Genomic DNA, 22,817 nt, shown 5'->3' with positions numbered 1-22,817 from the left:
ATAGCCTGCAGACCGACCTTTTGAAGACTGTGTGTTTTGGACGACCATCAACAAATAGTGTCCGTTGCACCCCCTATATACGGTACATCTCTCTCTCTCGCTCTCTCTCGCTCTCTCTCGCTCTCTCTTGCTTGCTCTCTCTAGTATCTCACTCATTGGCTAGGAATCACATATATCTACTCTCTTAAAGTGATACACGTGGCATCCATTTTTTTTTTTAATGAACGTTTGACCCAAGGGGCTATGGAAATCAAATCAACAAAAAGCAAATACATTAACTTCTAATGAGAAAATCAATGTGCAGTCTGTTGAGAGATGCGCCGTGTAGTCGAGCAACATTTTTATAACTAATGGCAATGGCTTTATCAGTGAGTTGGAAATTTAGGGGCGATTTGGCAGAGTGATGAAGCGGGAGGAGGAAGTGAGCACTTTCTGTGTTTACTGGTGCGCAAGGCACGACAGTAGGCCAAGCTATTCTGGCTAGGGGGGAGACTCACACCTCTGCATGCAGCACAGCGGAGGCATGCTTGAGGCTGAGATGTCATTACCACCTTTTTGGCAGGAAAGGCCTTCGTTCACCGAGTTTACGACCTAAGTGGCTCCGCTAGTTTCAGTTTTCCATTTGGAAGACTTAATTGTAATCTTTCTTGTGTTTCCACTGTGGGGTGTGGAGGCTGGGTGGCAGTTGTCCCAGTTGAATTTGGATCATGCTTAAAAGGGAATATACAATGGTGCCTATTTAGATGATTCTGTGGCCATCTCAAAACAGCTGTATCGCAAATCATCTTTCCCCATTGAGTTTTTATTAAGGAAACAAGAACTCGATGATATCACACTCGCAATAATGATAACTAGGCCAATTCAAAATCTGCAAAAATTGGCCGGCTATTTTTTCTGCAAAGACAAGGATAATGACGCATACATCCCTCCTATCCCCATAATAGGCCAATTTTTGATCATTTTTTTTCTGTGTTGTAAAATCTAATTATTGTAGAGTCAAATGTTATTCCTGTAATTAATTTAAGTGTAAGTGTTAAGGAACCAAAATAGAAGTTCTTTTTGTCAATACATATTTGAAAAAAATTCATTGGATGATTGATATGCTATCGGAATTCATTCTTCCAAATATATTTAATAGCATCAGCGTAAAAAAACCCAAAAAAAAAACTATTTGTGCACTATGCATGTTCACGATTGCATGAAATTGTGAACAGTCATGTTTAAGAATTGTTGTTGCACGTCAGTTTTGGTCAAACTCGTTGAGTTGGGGGGCGTTGAAGTCATGTTACAATCAAATCTCACTTGCAGTTTTCAAACTCCGTCAAAGTCCGTCTTTAATAAGACAGTAATGAAAACACGGAATTAATGACTACTGCCAACATTTAACAAATCTCATTACAGACTTGTTTCTGTGTATCGACCCCTTCTGCACAATGAACAAATCATTTTTGTTTCAACCCTGTCAAGAGATTTCCAATCCTAGCACCTTTTGTGTTTTGTCCATCCCATTTTACCAGCAGTGTTTAGTTATCTGTTAACCACTAAATAGACTTGCTACACCATATTGGAATGGTGTCAATTAATACAGATTTGTTATGGTGGATCCTTTACAACTGATAATGGAAATGCCAAATATTGCCTACCACACAGAATCACATCCACTTTACTGCTTAGTAAAATGGCTCCTCGGGTCAAAGCCTTGGATCAGAAGGCCCGTTTCCAGCCGATTTAAGATGAGGCAGCGCTTTTACAAGTAGAGACTGGCCTGCAAAGAGGCTGTGGTGGTCAAAAAGGTAGGACTTGTCCAACATTTCCCTCCTGGTGGAATTAGCTCACTCACCCCTCTATCATCCACAGGAAGGCAGCCGCTTTAGAAATGTATCAAAGCACTGCTCTCTTTTTTTTTTTTTTTTATGCCGGCGGTGAAAGGAGGGGTTAGAGTTGCCCTCAGTTTGTTGGACATTTGCCAAACTGACAGGGAACAGGCAGATGGAGAGTGTACCCGATGCGGCGGTTGAAGTAACAACATCAGCATGAGCACCCTAAACTTTCAAGCGCTGCTGGCCTGGCGACTCATATGAAATGACATTGCTTGCTTGCAGCTAACATCCGAGCACAGCAGAGCACCTGCAGCAAATCGAGGTCAGAAAAAAGGCTGGCGCATCCCCTGCAATGCACAGGCTTGAATATTAGCTTGAAGGGGAAGTCAACCCCCACATTTTCTTCGTAATTATATGCTCTGTGCAGCCCAACTACTTGAACCACAGTGTTCTGATTTATGCTTTGTTTGTGGAATATGAATTAAATGCGCAAAAACCACCTGTGACATTTTTAATCGACAGAAAGTGCCAAAATGGCCTTGATATTTTGTTTCACTTTAGTTTTTGGATTTCTCTTGATTTAGTCTTTGACCTGCATAGTATCGTGTTTGACTTTTTGTTCCTTTAAATAAAATGTTTGGTTTTGATTGAACCGCAGCCGCGCTTCCTTACTTGCCGGCGCTCCTCCCCTTGAACCCTAACAATATTATTGAAAAGAAAATTTGGGGGTTGAGTTCCCATTTAATTACAGTTTTATGAGCCTCAATAAATCACTTCTCTTGCTGTGTATATGAAGTGGGCTTGGGAATACAGGAATCCCTTAATGCAAAACCAACATTTGTTTCTGTTTTAGTTGAGTCGTCCCAGTGATTTGCCTCAAAGGAAAATGCTTTTTATATCCTTTGCGCACATGCATGTATGTATGACGTCTGCGTGGCTCAGAAAGCTGCCGCTCATATGACCTGGATTAGAAGGATGATGTGTTTTGCTTGAAGAACAGGTTGCGCCTCAAGTGAGAGATTTAACCCTTACTAGTTGTCAAGCGCGCTTCCAAAAGGCTCAATGTACATCTTGCAGCCCTTGACTCTAATATGCACCGTAGGCTGTGTATTGAAGTGAGAATAAGATTTTGACAGATGGAGGAAGGAGGAAAAAAAATGGGAGGATCTTCCCTTGAGGACATCTTGAGGGCATTGGTTGCATCATTCTTTCGCTGCCTTTTCTAAAGAGCGGTAAATAAGACGAGCTGACAGATTAAGTTGAATTTTTGGAAAAGTTGAAAGTGGATTTGATCTCTGTGTTCACCTTTCTGATCTGGAGTTTTGTTGAAACCCTTGAGGTGAGGTAATTTATGCTACTTTGGGAAAGATGGGACTGCCGTCCCGCTCTAAAAACAATATATCACCAGTATGAGCAAATAAGTATTTTACGATTATACTTTAAAACGATTAGATCCAATGTTTCTCCAATCACAATTTAGAAAATTGGTTTCCCCTCAGGACCCAAATTTACAGTTTGTATTTCCATCGGATATTTTTGTGCAGCAAATGAATAGATTTGAGAAAAAGTAAAAATAAAGCAAAAAGAAAAATATTAAAATATTCCATCGAGACATGTTTGTAATGATAATTTGGCAGCCGCGTGCCAGCCATCATATTTCAAAAAGGGTGGTCTGCGCCATTGTGGGGATGGACATAGCCAAGTCAGTCACAGACTTCAGTCGCCGCCAATCCTCATTCCCTTTGAATGTGGCACACTGCGGACAAGGACGCAGTGATCCTTGCGTGACTCCGACATTGTCACCTGTCTTGGCTGGTGTGGTAAGAGAGAAGCTATACATATTAAATACAGAATAAGATAACCGCTGCTGATTTAAATAATTCTGATATATCTGTCAACATCCCTGATCGTTCACTTGCCATAACTAAATAACTATTTAAACCTAAATAACAATTTTAATATCAATATTTTTTCCCCCCTATCTTAGTATGGCGGCTCATATATTGTGTATTGCGACACCATGGTGTCTTCTTCCCTCCGTATCACTGTGAAGGCAGCATTTTTAAACCTCTGTATGGGTCTCATTTAATTATGGTGCTGGACTTAATGAAATCTTCACAGCGTGTAGACTAAGCTAGAATGTCAAGGGTTGCTTTAAAAAAAGTAGAGGCATAACTGTTTTAGACCTTTAGAAGAGTTGACTTTCAATGACTCACTTCATCTCTGGTGAACATGTTTGCTGTATGGCAGACGTGGTGCATGCATTTTTTTTTGTGGACCTCATTGTTACAAAGCTAACTCAATTAGCCAGGCGGGGTGTCAAAAGACATTTAGCCGGATCCCTCGCATCGAATCACAACGGGCATATGGGTGGTCTTTTTTTTCATTTTTGTGGGCCTTCTCACTAACCCATTATTTCCCCTCTTTGTGTGAGTGTTTGAAAAACTGAATGGTTGATTAATAACAACAGGCAAACAGTTCCTGGCAGTCGCTCTGCTATCTGAGCAAATGTGTGCAGGAAGCTGCTATGCATCGGCGTCTTAAGAAAAATGGGTCATATTTGTCATAATTTCCCAGTGCTTTAATTCAAATTAACCTGACCCATCACATCATGTTTCCTCCACCTGTTGCCTTTTATCTCCCGGCTCTCGACTCATCACTCTTTTTCACCACCGCTTTATCCACTGAGCTTCATCACTCGGCCTCTCTCCAATTTGAAGATTTCTCATGTGTCTGCATCAGCGACATGGCAGCTTCATTTCCCACCTCCGCACCATACGAGCCTCCCTTGGAGAGGCCGCCCTGGCAGCCTTGGTGCTCTTAAATGCATCATTCCTTCCAAGAGATATCCTTCCACACTGACCTCTGTGCTAGCTGGCCATCTGCCATCTCCGCTCAATGGACTCATCAATCCATCTTGCTTCTTGGATGGCCTTGATTTTATTGTCTCACACAGCCCTCTGTCATTGTGCTCATCTCTCATCGTTAATGTCATCCTTTCAGATTTGAACATGTCTGCATTTTCTCCGTGTGTATTGTTTGAATACGCTGAGCCGCAGTGGCGGAGTCCAGGTGGGCTATTGTTGTTAGGTCTTTTCTGCACACGAGTGCAAGTACCATCTCTGAAGTATTCATTTTAGTGTACTTTGAGACTCGACGTACGCTCTTTATTATTACACACAGCTGCCGAGTGGCCCGTAATGGCCATTAGGCAGTTGTCGTCCATTTGAACAGGGCCGTAGTAGTATTCAAGTGGCATGTACCCACAATGAGTACAGTTTCAAAAACAGATCCACATGCTGGAGCTGTTGCATATATTGCAACCTGACCCGAAAGGAATTCGCCAGAACTTCCAGATTGCACACTCCAGGAAAGACAATTATTATGTGTTACTTATCAATCATGTTGAGCAGTTAAATAACATTGCTATCTTGCTACTCTGGAAAAAACAAAACAAAACCTAGAAGCTCTTGTGCATCTTAGCCTTGTTATAAAAAATGTTGGAATATTAATCAACACCGGCATCTATAATACAACGAGCATGCACTTCTCAGGACAGTTTACCTGGTGAAAAACCCTCTTTTATTCCATCTGTGCCTTACGAGCGTCATCAGAACTATGAATAAATGCATGACCATTTCGGAGCTGCTCTTTATTTGCTGAGTAATGCCTTCAAGAGGCAGATCGATACGTGGCTTGCTACAGGACAAGTTCAGCCCACAGGGTTGGTCTGGGAATTGTCCACTTGCTCTCTACTAATTACTTGCAGAGAGCCACATGCCATGCAACCCCCACAAATTGGATCGTTGAGTATTACAAAATCAGATAAAAAAAATGTTAACAGGAAGAAAAAGTGATCGATTATCTCGCGTAAACTCTATGGTATCACTCAGTCATGCGCTGTTCTCATAGAGATTTTGCATGTTAAACAAACCGCAGGATAATTCTGATGTTTGGTGTTGAGAGCAATACTTGAGTTCCTAATGTGAGCTTAAAATTTGATTAATTTTATTAAAAAAAAAAGAAACTGTCCGGGTTTTCTTAAAAGTGGATCTGGAACATACTGCAGTCTGTGTTCATGGAAAACAAGGGTTAATATTTGCATTATTGATACAATATGTTTCCCCCCCATGTCATTGCTGCTCAGTGTTGGCACTTGTGGAGTTATTTATGAGCAATTTGTGTGAGCATACGGGTTGTTTCATGCTTTTATGAATTTTAACACAGCCATATCGAATATATGTCACTTGAAATGTACATGAAAACAGAAAGCCCCCCAAATCATTTGCATTACAACAGAATTTCATCCACATTGTACAGTAAATCCAGTCTTAGCTGGAAATCACACAAGAGGATTGAAAAAGACGTGTAAGACGTCGTGTTAACAGATCCATTCATCCATCCCTTTTCTGTACCACTTATCCTGTTGCAGGTCCCAGGAAGCTGGAGCCTGTCCCAGCTGACTCAGCGTAAAGCAGACTACACTGGTCATTTTTAACAGCGTGCATTGGCCCGATACAGATTGTTTGCGGAACCTGCCCAATATAAAAATGTAATTTTGCTCAGTCTGCCATCAAACTAGCTATCAATTTTAAAATAATACTCAATACATTTTTTTTTAGCCTCAGCTTTTTGTCATTGTGATGCTCTTATGTTTCCTTGCAGTTTGCGTGCTCACTTTCTTGTGTCTGTGACCCCCCCCCCCCCTTCCCCCTTCTATTTTGTGTGGGACGCAGATGCAACCAAAAATCTCGACTGCTCACAGGCAGCTTCGAGCATCCACAACCAGTACATCACATTGTACAGATGTATCACTTATAAAATAACAAACATCTGTCGCTGGCCTTTTAACATGTCGTCCAAGATGTTGCCGTGAAAACAAAACGTACATATAATGACAACAATTCCAACACTGAAAAATCTATGACACGTCAAGTTCAATGGCATTGCCATGTCGCTGTTTTTCCTTCAACAGATAATGTGGAAATGACAGTTAATAGATTTTGCAAATCTACATCTGTGTGACTGTGAATATAAATGAGACTGCAAGGAGTCGTGTTCTCATGGTAACACAATGCAGGATGTGATGCGTTTGTTGACCTTGGGGCTGTGGAGTGTCCATGTCCGCATGATTTTGCATGAAGGTAGGCTACACTCAAGACACAGGAACTTCACGAGGGGAACATGTCGAATGCTACTCTTTACGTTGTCTCGTCATTACGTTGTTTGCTGTTGCATTCACACTTCAACCTACAGTCTAATTTATACCGGGAGAGAATTTGCCTGCCAGAAAATTAATGGCACCCATTTCATTGGTTGCGTATTGTCTATTAGCAGCAATCAGTTGGTGGTGGTGTAATGTTTTCATTTGAACAGGCAATGCGCAACACTTCTGCAAGACCCCCCCCCCCCCCCCCCCCCACGTCAGTCTGCCTGCTACCTCTAATGGCCTGCGGGGGGCACTCTAGCACTTTTCCGTCATCTGTCACGCTCTTTCCTCCAGCGGCAGTTTTTCCTTAGCCCTCCCTTCCCATTTTCTGTTTTCCTTTTGTTCTGTGACTCTATTGCACCTTCCTTTTGCACACTAATTCTCTCTCATCACCACATTCTGTCTCTCTCTCTCGCTCTCTCTCACTTTCTCGCTGTCTCTCACGCTCTTTCTCTCTCACACAACGCACACACCCTCTTTTTCCACTATTTGACTTGTGGTAGGTACCCATTTTGTCTCCCTCCTACCTTCCCCATCTGTCATGTTCAGTCCTGTTATCTCACTGACACTTTTTCTTCTGGATTCCCATTCAAAACCAATCACCAAACACACACACATCTCTCCTCACGTCCACGTTGTCAATGTACACACATTAGCAACAAGCCCTAAATGCAGCCCAGCGGACATTTGTCAATCTTTTTCTCTCCAGCGTGTAATTAGTATGATTATGCACACAAAAGACGTATCAGCTGTGAGATGGACAGCAATAATACAAAACAATAATACTTGAATCAAACAGGAGATTATTCTGTTTTCCTGCATATTTTTGTTCGGTATTTTTCTGTTTCATCATATCTATGCGTGCATACATTTACGGAAAATTTGAAGTGCACAATTGGCCTATCTGGCACATCTTTTGGAATGTGGGAGGAAACCAGAGTATATGAAGGAAGCACAAGCAGGCACAGGGAGAACATGCAAACTCCACAAGAGACGGCCAGAGCTGGAATCGAACCGACCCCCTCTCCACTGTGAGGCAAACGTGCTAACCAGTGCTGCACTAGGCATTTGGCTAAAATACAGCTGTGAGGGATAAATGTGCCAAATTAGAATGAGAACATATACACAGCTAACATTTGTCAAGGGAAAGACTGACATTGTAACTCCAGTGAGTATTGACACATTTTCTCACACAAGCTCTTCCATTGAAAAGTTGCATTGAAAGGAGACCAAATCACACCCTGTTAGTTCAAGTAGCCAACTTCCTCTCTGCTGTAGTTTACTTACTCTCACGGTGCACCCCATGGGAATTGTTAAAAGCACCATGTGGCAACTTAACGATAATGTGTCGACAATTTGAGTCTTTCTGTGAATTAGAGTGCTTTGTATGGATCGTTGTTGTTTATGACTGACACTTTGTCACTTTACCATGTTGTTGTCACTGGATCCAAAGTTTTAGGACCCACCTTGTCGTACTCTGAAGTAGAATGGAAAATTCAGGAAACAATGGACATTAACTGACTCCTGTTATATAGAGAAAACAAACACGAATCCAATCAACTCCCCTCGACTTATAGTGTCACGCCTCGCCTATCCTTTCGATCTCGACTTCCAAAATGGCAAATGATAATCATGTTAGAGAAAATTATCTATCTATTTACTTTTGGTATGACACAATACAGTTCTACAGTGCTGAAGTCATAAATGGAAATTATTTAATTATTGTTAGATCTTTAAATACTGGCAATTTGTAGTAAAATACACAATTCATGTCAAAGCCCACCACTAACCAACTAAACTGTTGAGGTTCGGCAACTGTTCTTTAGGATTCGCTGACCGACAGCCACTGTTTTTGCAGTGATTGAAAATGTTAATCGCAGGTGTAATAGCCAATCAAAATGGCAAATAAGATTTCACACCCCGCAACTTTGTTAATTTGCAGCAAAAAAAAAAAAAAAAGCCAATTGTTGCATTGTTTTGAATGAAAAAATGGCTTGCTCTGTGCAAAACAATTTTTAACCCAAATTGGATTGTTTTTAACCCAGCATTTCTTAGGTTGTGAGCATAATTATCTTTGGGGAAGTAGAATTATATTGGATCCCCTTACATAGACAGTGAGGAGTATGTTGTGACCGGGGGGATTTAGGCTAAATTGTCAGATAAAGAGAATGTGACTTTCCTCTCGGTCTGCATGAAAACTAAGAGGATCTCGATATTTAATCTGTATTGTTTCAAAATTGTTTTCAGGTTCCGTAACAATTGCATGGCCATTTAATCTTGCAGCTCCAGGCTTAAAAGTGTCATCTCAAGTACACTGATATTTTATCTCAAAAATGTCAGTGTGCCAAGTGTGTGCTTTCATGCCAGGACTTGTAATCGAGTTGACAACATCTGCACTCCAGGGATTACATGAAAGAAGAGCAGCTAGTGTAGATTGGGCAACTTATATTCAATTGCACTGCCTGTGGAGAAATGCAGCCAGTTTGCAGTCTGATGTGATTTAATACAGACATCACTTTTCTTTATTCCATTGAAAACTTTATTGATTCATGCTTTGTTTCAAATCATTATAAAAAAAAATAAGCAGGCCATGTCAAGTGATGGTAATTAATAATGAGACCTCATATATTTTGCTTAGTCAAGAATGAGTGATGGCTGCTTGATGGCTGGCGGCCATGACCTTGACTTAGCAAATTGCAGTTGAGGGGGCACACCAAGGAGATAGGTTGCATGAAGCAGCCATTTCTTAATGACTGAATTATATCATATCACTTTCATAGCTGATGGCTTCATGCCCCTATAACACACAGATAATTAATTTTAAACCACTTCCCCAATTGCAATGGCACCCAGCTACATGGAAACGTCTACATGTCTTGTTTCAGGAATACTTTTTAAAGGGGGAATGGTTTAGCCGTCTGTAAATCTCTGCTCCACATACGCGGATCATTTTTAATGTGTAAAATAGTTCATGTAATTGAGAACCATTTAGGCAATTTAGGAAAGGATTTTACAATGTTAATTGTGTTAATCTAATTGTGTGGAGGCTGGTTCATTCATACTAATGCTGTTAAGCGTCATTTTTAGTCTCCTTTCTCTGGTAGGAAAATAATAAAACGTATCCATCTTGGACTGATTAGCCAGGAAAGAGCTGTGTACCGTTTTTGCCGCTAAAATAATGCTATGGAACATTATTGACTTTTGCGGTCATTATTTTATTTGAGTCAAATGGGCAAGTCAGCTCACCTGTGCTTTGAATAAGGATGACTGATCCGAGAGTCACAAGAGTTGATATGCTACCCATAGTTTGCTCCAATGTGCTTTAGAAAAACTAAAGGGATGATACCCAAAAAAAGGTCAACATTCATGCTTCCAGCCTGATTGTTAACGACATGAGAATTTCAAGCAAAACAGTATTGTGGCTGAATCTCACAATACAGATCAACTGGTGAATAGCGAGGAGGCGGATCATCGCTGCTGTGCTGAGACAGATTATTTTGTCAGAGCATGGATTGCCTGCCCACACTTAAATGATGCGGCATTCAGACAAAAGCATGGGGACATCATTTTCAGGTTATCATTGCACCTCTTTCCGCATGCTATGGAAGACGAGTGTCGGCTCAAATTATACATCACAAAGGGCCTTTGAAACAACAACGACCCTTTTTGGATGTATGCTTTCATTATGGAAATTAATTTGAAAGAGAATCCATGACTCATGTCAGTCATACTGCTGAAGATGAGTCATGGCATCTTTTTTGTTTGCATTTAATTTCACCAGGATTTGCTTAGCTGTTTAGGATTTATACACAGTGCATCTGTTTTTTCTCCCTCTCGTGCAGGTGGTTACGAGGAAACTATTACACACGTTTAGACCAGAACATTGGTCAAAATCCTTTTTATTTCAAATTAAGGACCCAATATTTCACTTCAAACAATGTCAACTGCATGTGTTTGTCTCAGGACCAAACTGTCCATCACCATGATACAATTGCAAATTAGGAAGCTACCGAAGCTTCCACTGTTCCCAAATCCATATTTTTAGAATGACAGCTTGTGTAGACTGCTTTGTATCATTCAGATCAAAATGTTGCTCTGTACTATTCTTTGTGAGGAAAGCCACATAATCCATGATCAATGGATAATCTAATTCTTGTGGACTGTTATAAACATGGAGCCTTCATCTACAGTAGTACGAGGCAGACACTCTCCAGTGGTCTCCATGAAGATATCACACAGGTTTAGAACGGGGATACTTTAGAAACTCTCTGGCCTTGAAGTAGAAGAATGTCCAGCCTTGCCAAATGGAGACACGCAAACAAAAATTTGTAGTTTATAATTTGATTTGATTTTTATTTTTACTATTTTAGAAAGGCGATGGCAGAGTGACATTGTTGTTACATTAATTCAAGGAGACACCAGACCCGGACCAGAAAATTGCTTGCAACACTTCTGATGAGCATAAGCACGCCTGCACAGCTGTTCTAAAACTTTGCAAGAAAAATTTTGAAAAGTTTGAACTTCATCGCATTTCTGTAAAATGACCCTCTTTGAGTTCACTCCCTATCTGTCACTATAGCACCCTACCCCCCCCAAACACACAACCCGCCCATAAAAAGTTTGACAGCCTCTGCCTTCAGTAAAATTACAGCAGCTACACTGTTGTGTCATTTGTAGCTTGTAGTGACAGAAAAGGCCTTCTGGCTAACATTGTTTGAATGGACCCAGCTCAAAACAAGACTGCCAGAACTAACAAGTGTGCGGTCAAAACTCCAAGAAGTCAGTCTCTCTTATTGTACAATGCTAAGCAGCTTCAAACAGTTGAAATCTTCAGCTGTGCCCTGCGGCTTTTATGATTCAATGAGGCAAAAGTGCATAAAGACCTCATTCCGAATCAAAGTTTATGACAACATGTAAACATTGGCTCAGATTTAAATTGACTATGCATGTCTAACACAAACTTGGACATTCGGATTTTTCTTTTTCGGGGCAGAATTAAATGCTTCAAACTATGCACACTGGCTCAGACTGCACCAAATTAGATTTTTTTTGCAGCATGTCACTCTGTCAATCATGCTTCAAGGATGTCAACCTAAACAGAGACAGTGATTGGAAATCAGTGTCACGTTTAGTGAATGTACTAAAGGAGAAGAGTTAGGGCTCCCATCGACCATCTCAATGAAAGAAATTCACATACTCTTTCTTTTTTTCCTTTTCAAAGGGTGTGTTGCAAAGCCAGCATGTATGCTTTTACACCCCCCCCCCCCCCTGGTTTGCTTGTTAGCCAAGCTTTCTGTGCCAGACAAAGCTTGAGTTGAGAAAACATGCCAAGAATTAACGTCAGGAGCAGCCAAACGAACTTTTCTGACAACAGGCATTGCAGTATGTGTGTTCACACCAGGATAATTGGCTGGCTTATGAATGAAGAGTTTTTGCCTCAAGCTGGACTGGCAACATTAGTTAAAGATTTACACCCCAAGACCTGAAAATTTGATTGCCCGTAAGTACTTTTTTCAATTGTGTGTTTTAGAATGTACCCTTCATAATCCCATACTGACAGCCTGCTCCAATAGTTTAAGGAGTGTAAAGTGTAGAAAAAAAGAGATGTGGTGCATTTATATGTACCGTATTTTCCGGACTATAAATCGCCTCCGGAGTTCAAGTTGCACCAGCCATAAAAAAATAATAAAGAAGGAAAAGATGCACTGGAGTATAAATTGCATTTTTGGGGGGAAATTTATTTCATGAAACCCAACACCAAGAACAGACATTCATTTGAAACATTGATCTGTACTGCAAGAAATGAGTGATTGCATGTTTATGATTATATTGCTTTGCCATGAGACTTGATTTACCAAAGAAACACACTTTTACCTTGACATAAATGCTGTATGGCCATTCTCATTTGTTCTGGAGTAAAAATGGTTTGAGAATTCCCCTCACGTGTTTCGGAAATTATCCTGTGGGATGTGCTAAGAGTCTTGCTCATTCTCCCTCTGTTCATTAGGTAAACTCTACATTGTTTCCAGGTGTTGATAAACATTTACAGTTTCGCCTGCTTCCCTGCAATACGATCTATCGTTCTCCATTATGAAGTAAAATATGGATATTGCAAATTTCTAATATTACAAGATGTTTTCATTCACTCAAGACGCTCCATAAACAACAGCTACTTTTTTAAAGCGTGCATATGACACATATGATAAAATACTGTCTACTTAAAAATGTAATTGTTCTGGAAGGAATTCCAGTATGCTGTTGCTTTTATGTTCCTTGAAAACATAGGATTTTAAGGTTTAGGTTGAGGATCTTTTTGCATTTTCAAACAACATAGTCCTAAAATGTACTGTGTTATTTTGAGAATCAACAGCTTCAGCAAAAAAGTGGAAGGAAGTAAAAGAGGACACAATCTTGATTTGCTTTCAAATGCAGATAGTGACAGTCACTTTTGGACTTGCTGCTTTATTTTTATTTTTTTATAACAATTTGTTGCCAAGAATTGGTATTTTGCAGCACATTTGCCAAAATGTTTCAAGATAAGAGAGAAAATGGAATGATTAAACTCTAGCCTCACTGCATTCGGTTGCCGTTGAAGTCGTTGCAGGACAAAGACAACAATGTGTTTTCAAATCTGCATGGAAAAGCGGACTACACTGCCAAATTTAACGCCTACCTTTGAATTAGTGCTTGCACTCCACTATTTATATCTAGTGACCCAGATCCAATACCACTGCGCGTACATTTATTGAAGACTTCACAATCCACAGTTAGAGAACATCGGGATGAGACAGGAACAGAAGTGACAACACTGTTATACTGTACTTGATGTAAGACGGAAGTAAACATTTAGTCAAACATGGAATACTGGCCCTAACCTATTACTTCCTCTTTATCCTAAACATTTGTCTCACCCCTTCCCCTAACTCTTTTTTTGGTGAGACGAAGACAAAGGGTTAAAAAAAAAAAAAAAAAGTCCCAAATCCTCCTGGTAATTGGGAACACATTAGATTCGCCACGTCGTCACTTGCAGCAACTTGCTGGTTATGTCGTAAGCCGACTATTTTGCTTCGATGACGTTTGAGAGCTCTACAGCAAACATTTAAACTCAGAACATGTAATTATACTAAAGTGAGAAACATCTATTTCTAGCCTTCTGCTGAATTTTATTTTATTTCAGCTTACATGATTTGCCATTTGTGCTGTCTTTATCATGTACATTGTTTGACGCAACTTATTGTTTTGTGCTCTGTGTGATGTAATGCAGAATTGTGAATGGATTTCAAAGCCACGCAACAGAAGGTGCTTTACAAGTTTCAGGGCCAGCTACACAAAACACACAAGTAAAAAAGTCATACAAAGCGTCACTGGTTGAATAAGAGCTGAAAGGAGGCATTTCACCTTGCCTCTGCTGAGAAACTTTTATTGCACAGGATCTAATTTATTTGAAATGAGAACCATGCCATTAACAGAAAGCAGCAAAACAATTAGGATCCATACAATTTCCTGAAGCATTTGGCAGGAACACATATTCCATTAATTTTCTTTTTCCAATCAGTGAATGCTAATATTCTGGCAGCAGATTGACTTGAGACCAAAACAAATTAAAAAATCTTCATTCATAAAGGTCAATATGAAAGCAGAAGTTAAGCTAATAGATGCATGACCTTATTTCGTCTTGATTTAGTGTGCAATTTAACAAGGTAATGCCTTTTCTGTGGATTCCATACATAATGTTTCCGGATAGGAACTGTGTAACCTGTGGCTCACTCTGGACACTAACAAGGGCTTTTTGTGCCGCCCAAGTCGAAGCGCGCTGGGTAGCCTTTGTTCCGTGTCTCATTATCAAATTGGCTCCTGCTTTTCCATCTCCGCTGTGACCGAGCATGCGGAAATATTCTGTGTTCTCTGTATGATCCTCGATGTCATTGAAAATGAAAGAAGAGCCTGTCAGTTACGCAGCATTGATCATTTCTTCCTCTTTGGCGTACATGGCTAATTCTGACTACACATTTGACTGGGAGTTTTTCCAAATCACGCAACTGTAAACGATGACTCACGCCAAGTCAGCTGTGCAAAGTCCAGACGGTATCTCAATGGCTACCTTTTATATCCTGGCAACCATATGCACCCTTAAGGAGAGCAGATTAGCTACAACATACAGTATGTGTTAAACTCGAGGTCAGCGAATGGGGTGGATGTTGCGGAGGGAACCGACAATATTGGCAATTTTCATTTTCTGTAGGTGCATTATCCAAATCTCCTAATGGTTGGTCCATATTGTATACTGCATTTAGAGACTGTCCACGCATGCATTCCGTCCGTCCGTCCGTCCCTCCGTCCGTCCCTCCGTCCGTCCGTCCGTCCGTCCGTCCGTCCGTCCGTCCGTCCGTCCGTCCGTCCATCCATCCATCCATCCATCCATCCATCCATCCATCCATCCATCTACACCATTTGTCCTGATTACATAAGTAAGGTATGAGCTGAAGCATTATCCCAGCTGGTAATAGCAGGATATATATAGACAAACAATTTACACTCATTATCACAGCTATGGCCAATTTAGCCTTCACCAGCATTTGTTTGGAAGATGGGTGGAAGATGGGGAAGCTGAGAAAAAAAACACTTCCATAAACTGCAAACTCACAAAAGAAACTGTGCGTTTAAATAATTCATAGGTACCTACGTACTTCGAAGTGCATTTGTATGTATGTGCATGTTTATGATTTTTTGTTTCTTTCGCTGGGATGATATATATAAACAATTATGAGAAAAGTGAAATTATGCTCAGAATAAAAGGGTAGGACTAGATATGTTTTGTACTTCTTCCTATACTCCCTGTTGAACATGTCAACTGCTAACAATGATTTCTTCTATTAAATCTTGTTTTACTTTTGTTGATCACAGTCAATTTTTGTTACTTTTATTTTATAAACAAGTAGACAAATAAGTATAACGCTCTCAATAATGCACTGATGTAGACTGAAAAAAGCTCAACTTGGGGTGAAAATCTGCTCAAAATCCAAAGTTATCCAGCGAGCGGGTTAGGAAATCAACACAGCATTTTTTTTTATATTTAAGCTGAGCAAACTTGCTATTCCAAAAGTATATATCAAACTGTAATCTTATTGCATTATTCACCAACAAGTAATAGCTCTCAGTTTTGAAAAGTTTGACAAAACAAAATTGCACAATATATTTTTAATGTTTTTGAGGATTTTTTTTCCCCTAACCCTCTGAAGACAACCATAACTCAAATAGCGCCTTCCATGAAACAAGTTTGATGCCTCCAAGTGAAGAAGAGTGCCACAAGTGATGGGAACCTTTCTTGTGAATTCTGCATTTGCTTCTGTCAAGCTAGCAGTTTATTATCTCTTCACAGCAACAGCTGAAGTCACAAGGAACCAACAGCCATAAATTTCCTTTATTCTTTCTTTTCTTTTGACAAGCATTTCATTTCAAACAGTAACACAGAAGACGTTTCAATTTAGCATCTTTTGAGGTGACGGCACAAACAACTACTGTACGCTATATAAATGTTATTGGAGTGGTTCAAAGCTTAACTTCCGAGCCTCAGCTCTCAGCTGGAGAAACATGAGAAGAGGCCCCGGGAGACGGTGGTTTCACATATCACCGTGATTTATGGTCGGCCATAACAAATCAACAAGTTTAACTTTAATTGTTTTCTTTGCGATGGGAGGTGGGCTAGTTAATACAGAGCCGTGATTGATGGCACAGGGCATCACGTTTGGCTCGGTACTTTGTCTTTCGCAGTGCCGCCCAGGAATTGAACCAGTTGATAGAAGCAATTAATTTGAAGGATTTTTCTTCCTTTTTAACGACAATACGTACACCGACTCTGAAAATATCCTGCCGTGTGTCACACCTGTGACATTTGATGCTGTCCTCCTTTACGCTTATGGTGTTCAACGGCAAGGAAATAGAACATCAACGAGATTTGATTTTCTCTCATAGCGCATTTCTCCCTGCAAATCATTTCATTGTTTTCACAGGTCCTCGTCTTAGAGTGACATTTCATATGGTTTAATAAAGTTGAGCTGTGTTCAAGCTACATTAGTCCACTAAGTAATTGAGACAACCATTTAATTAAATGCTTTGCTGATGATGCCTCACTTGGAATTGTGGCCGTTAACCATTAATCAAGAGTGCACACCTAATTTACAGGAACAACAGTGAAGGAATGGGCCTGCACGGGAGAGGAAATGGTCATGGTGTTACATTAAATCACCATTAGCAATTAGTGAAGCTAGTGGCACCAGCAGCACTGAAGGTATTTGTGATGACACTAATTCACAGTTTAAAATAACATCTACAGCGGCCGTGGCGGATGATAGATCTGAGCACGGTGCGGCGAACAGGCGCTTTATGATCATTTCGGTCAAGCGAAGGCTCCTCTGGGTGCTTCGTAGTCAACGTACACCTTCTGCGAGTAACTTGCTGCATGCCAGAGTAGGTCTATTTGCATTCTGCATTTGTTCCAGGCCACTGATGTTTTAGTGTGTTATACCTGAAGCAAGAAAGAACAAAAGGGGAAAAGCTGTTTGACTTTTAGGCACCGGGAAAAAAAAAAGCCGTCTTTCCTCAGTCAGTTTTTGATCATATGATAACCTGAATTGTTGTAGTAACAAAATCTGGTTGAAAGAAGGGAAGAACTTTATGATTTGATTCATTCCATGTTTCACATCCTTTCTTGAGCCAAGGTGCCCATTTTAACGATCATACTGAAATAATGATCTCATCTCATTTTAATCACTAATTCACTCACTCAGTGAAACCTGGCTATGAATAGAGACAGGTGGATACACCATTTTATTGTACCCTCTGCCATGTATTCAGAGAGTATTTGTTTTTCTTCTGATCACTGCACGTGGCCAGCATAGACAGATGAACATTTTGTAATCAATAAATAATCATTTTGGAACAAATAGAAAGGATATATCACTTCCAGCTCCACCGCATTTGATCATTTCTGCATCCGCAATAATTGGTTGACAGAATTCTAAAGATTGCACGGAACTGGTTATTCATTAATAACTGCTGTGAGAGGAAAAAACAGACTGCGGTACTTGCAACAAGCAGGCAGCGCTGTTGTGATTAAAAAAAGAAAGTGGAAAAGCTCCCTTTTATCAGGAATTCTAGCCATGTACAAATTAATATCACAATTCTAGCCACACTCAGATCCACAAGCCAATCTATGCTTGCGTGCACATAAAAATAACAATTTACCGGTTAACTGTTCATTATTTTATAGTCGATTAAGGAAACTTAGCCAAATGCCCGCCCCTAATTGTAAGCATAGATGTTGAAGCATAGCTATGGCCCCATGAATGAGGCTGCAGATGAAATTTCTCGAACTACAATGGCAGCATGGTGAATTCCAACAACAATAAATCCAGCATAATTGTAATACTGTCGTAAAGTGTTTTTGCCGGCATCAATCAAATCCATTACAAATTAGCGGGCTGCTGCAAATGTTTATGACATTCTGCTAACCTCAACACAACAAGCCAATTATATTGTAAATTTTATTAAGTACATGTAGTAGTGAGGGGAATTGTTCTAAAAATATTAGTTAACATTTTTTTCAAGATCAACTATTTGTAATTATTAATTTAATCAACACGTTGAGAGAAGCAATTAATTTAAAGGATTTTCTTTTCTTTTTTTATGGAAATATATACCGACTCTGAAAATACCCAGCCAAGTGTCGCACTTGTGACATTTGATGCTGGACAGAACATATCAGCAAAACAAATAAGAACCTAATAAACTGTCCAAATAGTTTATCCTACAATATAACAGTACTGCTTAGGTCATGCAAAAGAGAGGCTCATGTTTGTTGGTATGGTTGTTTGATCCCCAAAATGTTGAAAAGAAACAAAAACCATCTAGTAAGTGAGATTAGTAGCTTTGAGTAAAAAGGGCAAGCCATGGAGGCAGAATTCATTAAAGTGGGAATGAGTTAAGGTCTTCTCTCCTGAGGGTTGCACATAGAATCTGTCATTCGCTTAAGCAGGCCACTTATACGTAGATGACAGCACATTGGGTGCATTACATCATAGAACAAGCAGATGTACATCCAGTAGGGCACTGCGCCCTTGAGCCAAGGTTGGCATGCATTTGATTTCTTGCTGAAGGCTAGTTGGGAACAATCACAACATTTCTTTCTTAGAGCTGTGACCTTTCTTTTCCGGAGCCACGTTTTCAGACTTTTTTTTTTTTTTTTTTTTGAATGGCTGGTCCAGATGCAGATAAGATTATTTCTATTCAAATGCATAATGTAGGCATTGTTTACCGCTGCAATGAACACCGCTGGTGGCTTTCATATTTGATCATTCATCTGTTTTTCACATTTCTTTCGGTGTTAAGAAGTAGCTACACCGAAGCTTCTTTGTGAGCATTCATTGACGTACACAAAGAAAAAGAAAAAACTTTGGTCCGCTTTGATTATTGGTTCTGAAGCCACAAGACGGTGAACGAGATTTTTTTGTTTTTTATTGAGAGAATCATTTTTAGCCCATATCCCCAGCTTGTAAAAATACATACATATAATCATTTCAGCAGCAGAAAGCTATTACTCCTCCCCTAGCCATTCTTCTACACAACAAACTCTTTTATCGATCTAGTGATAATTACACCAGTCACATAATAAAGCACCTGGAACCGATTGGTGGTTCAAATTATCGATTCGCCCAGGGCTACCCTTCATCGTTCATTGTACTGCGGCTATACATTACTTGATGAGATGAGCCTTGCCATACTTTGCTTTGTATTTCCCTTTACACCTTTGCCAGAATACACTGACAAAGTGCTGTAGTGGTCAAAAGCGCTATTTAAATAGTCATTTCTTATCTCTTCGCATATTTAAAGTGATGCTGCATGACACCTCAGCCAACAAGGTTTGCAGTAAACGCCACTCCTCTACAGGTTCACGGTCCTGCTATAAAGTGGATTTTTTTTTTTAGTTTGTTTATTTGTTTCCTTTAATAACCCAGGATTGTTGTCGTTTTGGGGTTTGGGGTGTAATTCCAATTTCCAACCCCTGGGCGAGTGTTCAGCAATGCAATTTGAAAGAAGAAGGGAAGAGGAAAATCCGTTCTTCAAACTCGGTCTCCTTGCTGTTTAGAAAAACAGTATTGAATCTCTCTCCTCTTCTATCTGCTGTTTTGATATCTACTGAAAGCAATGGCTTTAGGTTCATTTTATTATGTATATGATTATTGATGCATATTAAAAGAAATGGGCAAACGTAACCTCTAATGCAATGGAGGGGGTGTTCACAGTTCCTAAAACCCGTGCCCACAGTCAAGAGTCTCTTCTAAAACAATCCTGAACACAAAATGACCTTCCTTTTTCAGGCATCACTTTAGGCGAGCCCTGGCAAGCACCAGCTGTGTCAGATGCTTCATTACACTCCTTCCTTGAGGCCTGTCAGTGCATGACCCCAAAACCTCTGGCCACTGGATGCTCATATGTCCACCAGCTAAGTCCTCCACCACAGTCACAACAATTGCTCTAACCTCCACTCAGGCCAAGTGACATTTTGTTGGCCACAAAAAACACGTGCTTAGAGTCATTTGAAAAACGAATGAAAGGGTACCTGACTTCTTTTGCATGCTTTAATAGTTTATAATGCACTGAGCAAGACTGTCACAAGCCTCCCTCTGCTTGTTTCCACTAAAAAGAGAACAAGATGTAGACACGCGAAGAATGTACTGCTTTGTGCATCTTAGTTCTTGTCTGGTTATCAGACGCTTCTCTGCTTTCCCCTTGACACCTCTGTCTTCAAACGGCACGGAAATACATCAGAATTTGAACCAAAAATGTCTAGGTGGCATTCAAAGTGTTCGACATATGAATAATTGTCTTTTATCATTATGAATTGTTGACCTGTAATTAACACTGAGGATGTGTCATGATAGGATGATAAATCTTTCATCTCATTAAAAGATGGTTTTGTACAATTGGAGACAGACGAATGGCCCGTGACCAGTGCAGGATGTTCCGAGCTTCGCCATGACCTCAATGAGGACAAGCAGTTATCGTCATAGAAAAGAGACAGAGTGAAGCTCTGACATTGCAATCATAAAGACAGAAAAACAATTTTGGTGAGAATTATGAAAGATATTTGCAAGATAAGGTAAAACTATATGTTATGTGTAAATTACATAAGGGATTAGACCCAGAATAGAACAGAAAAAATGTTTTTTTTTTTTTTCTTGAGAATTTCAAGTAGGTCTTTATTTACTCTTCCCATATTAAAAAATTATAACTAAAATGGCGACAATTATTGCAGGGGGATTTTGTTTAGCTCAAATTCATTGAAAAATAAAATACAATTGTGAATTGTATAATAATCAAATCTCTTCAAATACAAATGACAAATAACAAATGAATAACTTAACAAACACTGCTTTTGTCATTTAAGTCCAGCCTGTCCAAAAAGCAAATAATTACTTATAAAGTACTGAGTCACCCACAGAAGTCACTCTGAGAAGTGGTGCGTATCAGTTGCTTTGAATGGGTGCACAAATGGTCTGTTTCCATTAAAGCCTAAATTTAATGGGAGCAAATTATTCAGATTGGCAGTCTTAAAAACTATGCCTCGTTTTAACACGTGTGAGAAATGAGGGAACCATATTAGGAACATTTAATATGCAACTATATGTGTGTGTGTGTGTGTGTGTGTGTGTCTGTGTGTCTCTGTGTGTGTGTGCGCCTACCTATCTACATACGTGTGTGTGTGTCTGTATAAGTGACGCTTTGATTGTGCAGTTAATTGTTCTCTTCTCTTCGGTTAATCACCACTAACTTTTAGTCCCTCCATTGCCACAGTTTTTCATTCTCCATATTGCGAGAAGTCTATATTGGAATAGATGAATTAAAACATACTGCATGAAAGCGCAAGTCACACGCACGCGCGCGTACACACACACACACACACACACACACACACACACACACACACACACACACACACACACACACACACACACACACACACACACACACTTTTGGAAAGGATAGTAAATTCACCTTAGCCATCTGCGGTTAAACAAAATGGCACTGGGCAGGTGTTCAACATGGCCAGGTGCAAGGCAGATGACACAGACACAGCTCCAGTGCACTATTTGTCACTGTAAATAACAATTGTTTCTTCTATATTAAAAGTAGACAGGTGTGAGCATCCTCGCCAGCCTTTTTCACTCCCCTTAATTTAGGTGATTAGAAAGAAAGGTCACGAGCAGAAACAGATGGCTATTCCTGGGGATGGAAGTTGCAAGTGGTAGATTGCATGCACGCTTTAGGATATTTGGGAGACACAGTAAACATCTGGATAGCTCCGCTTTATTTCTGCTGGCACCTGAAGGTACAAGAATACATTAAGCCGCCATTATATTGGTATTGGAAGGCCGGTAGCAGGTATTGGTACTTGCCCATCCTTATTTTTATGAATATCATATTTAACAAGTGTTATGCATTTATGCTCATAATACTCCAGGCTTGATACTGATTATTTCTTCTTGTAAAGTCTTGTAATATTAAGCAGTTATTCTCATATTATTAGACCATTTTTCTTCTAGTATTATTATTTCTTTGCAGTGTGGCCCTAATGCTCATCTGTACAATTATTTACAAGGATTACAAAATCCTGTGAGCTACATTTTGAACATGGCACACCTTCTTGTTATTTGCATGTTCAAAGTGAGCTCCCGCTGGATGCATTAGAGGTTTCTTCTGTGCAAAGTATACAGGCCGTGATATAACAG

The 22,817-nt window shown here is 39.9% G+C and overlaps 1 long non-coding RNA gene across 2 annotated transcripts in view; it reads left to right on the top strand.

Annotated features, from left to right (window-relative positions):
• Window positions 1-22,817, top strand: part of LOC147060746 (uncharacterized) — a 94,310-nt gene that overhangs the window by 27,107 nt on the left and 44,386 nt on the right. The gene's annotated exons all lie outside the window — the stretch shown is intronic.

This window comes from Syngnathus leptorhynchus, chromosome 2 (assembly GCF_054491065.1).
Source record: "Syngnathus leptorhynchus isolate UIUO chromosome 2, UIUO_Slep, whole genome shotgun sequence".
Taxonomy (NCBI): Eukaryota; Metazoa; Chordata; class Actinopteri; order Syngnathiformes; family Syngnathidae; genus Syngnathus; species Syngnathus leptorhynchus.
This window is presented reverse-complemented; position numbering and strand designations above follow the sequence as displayed.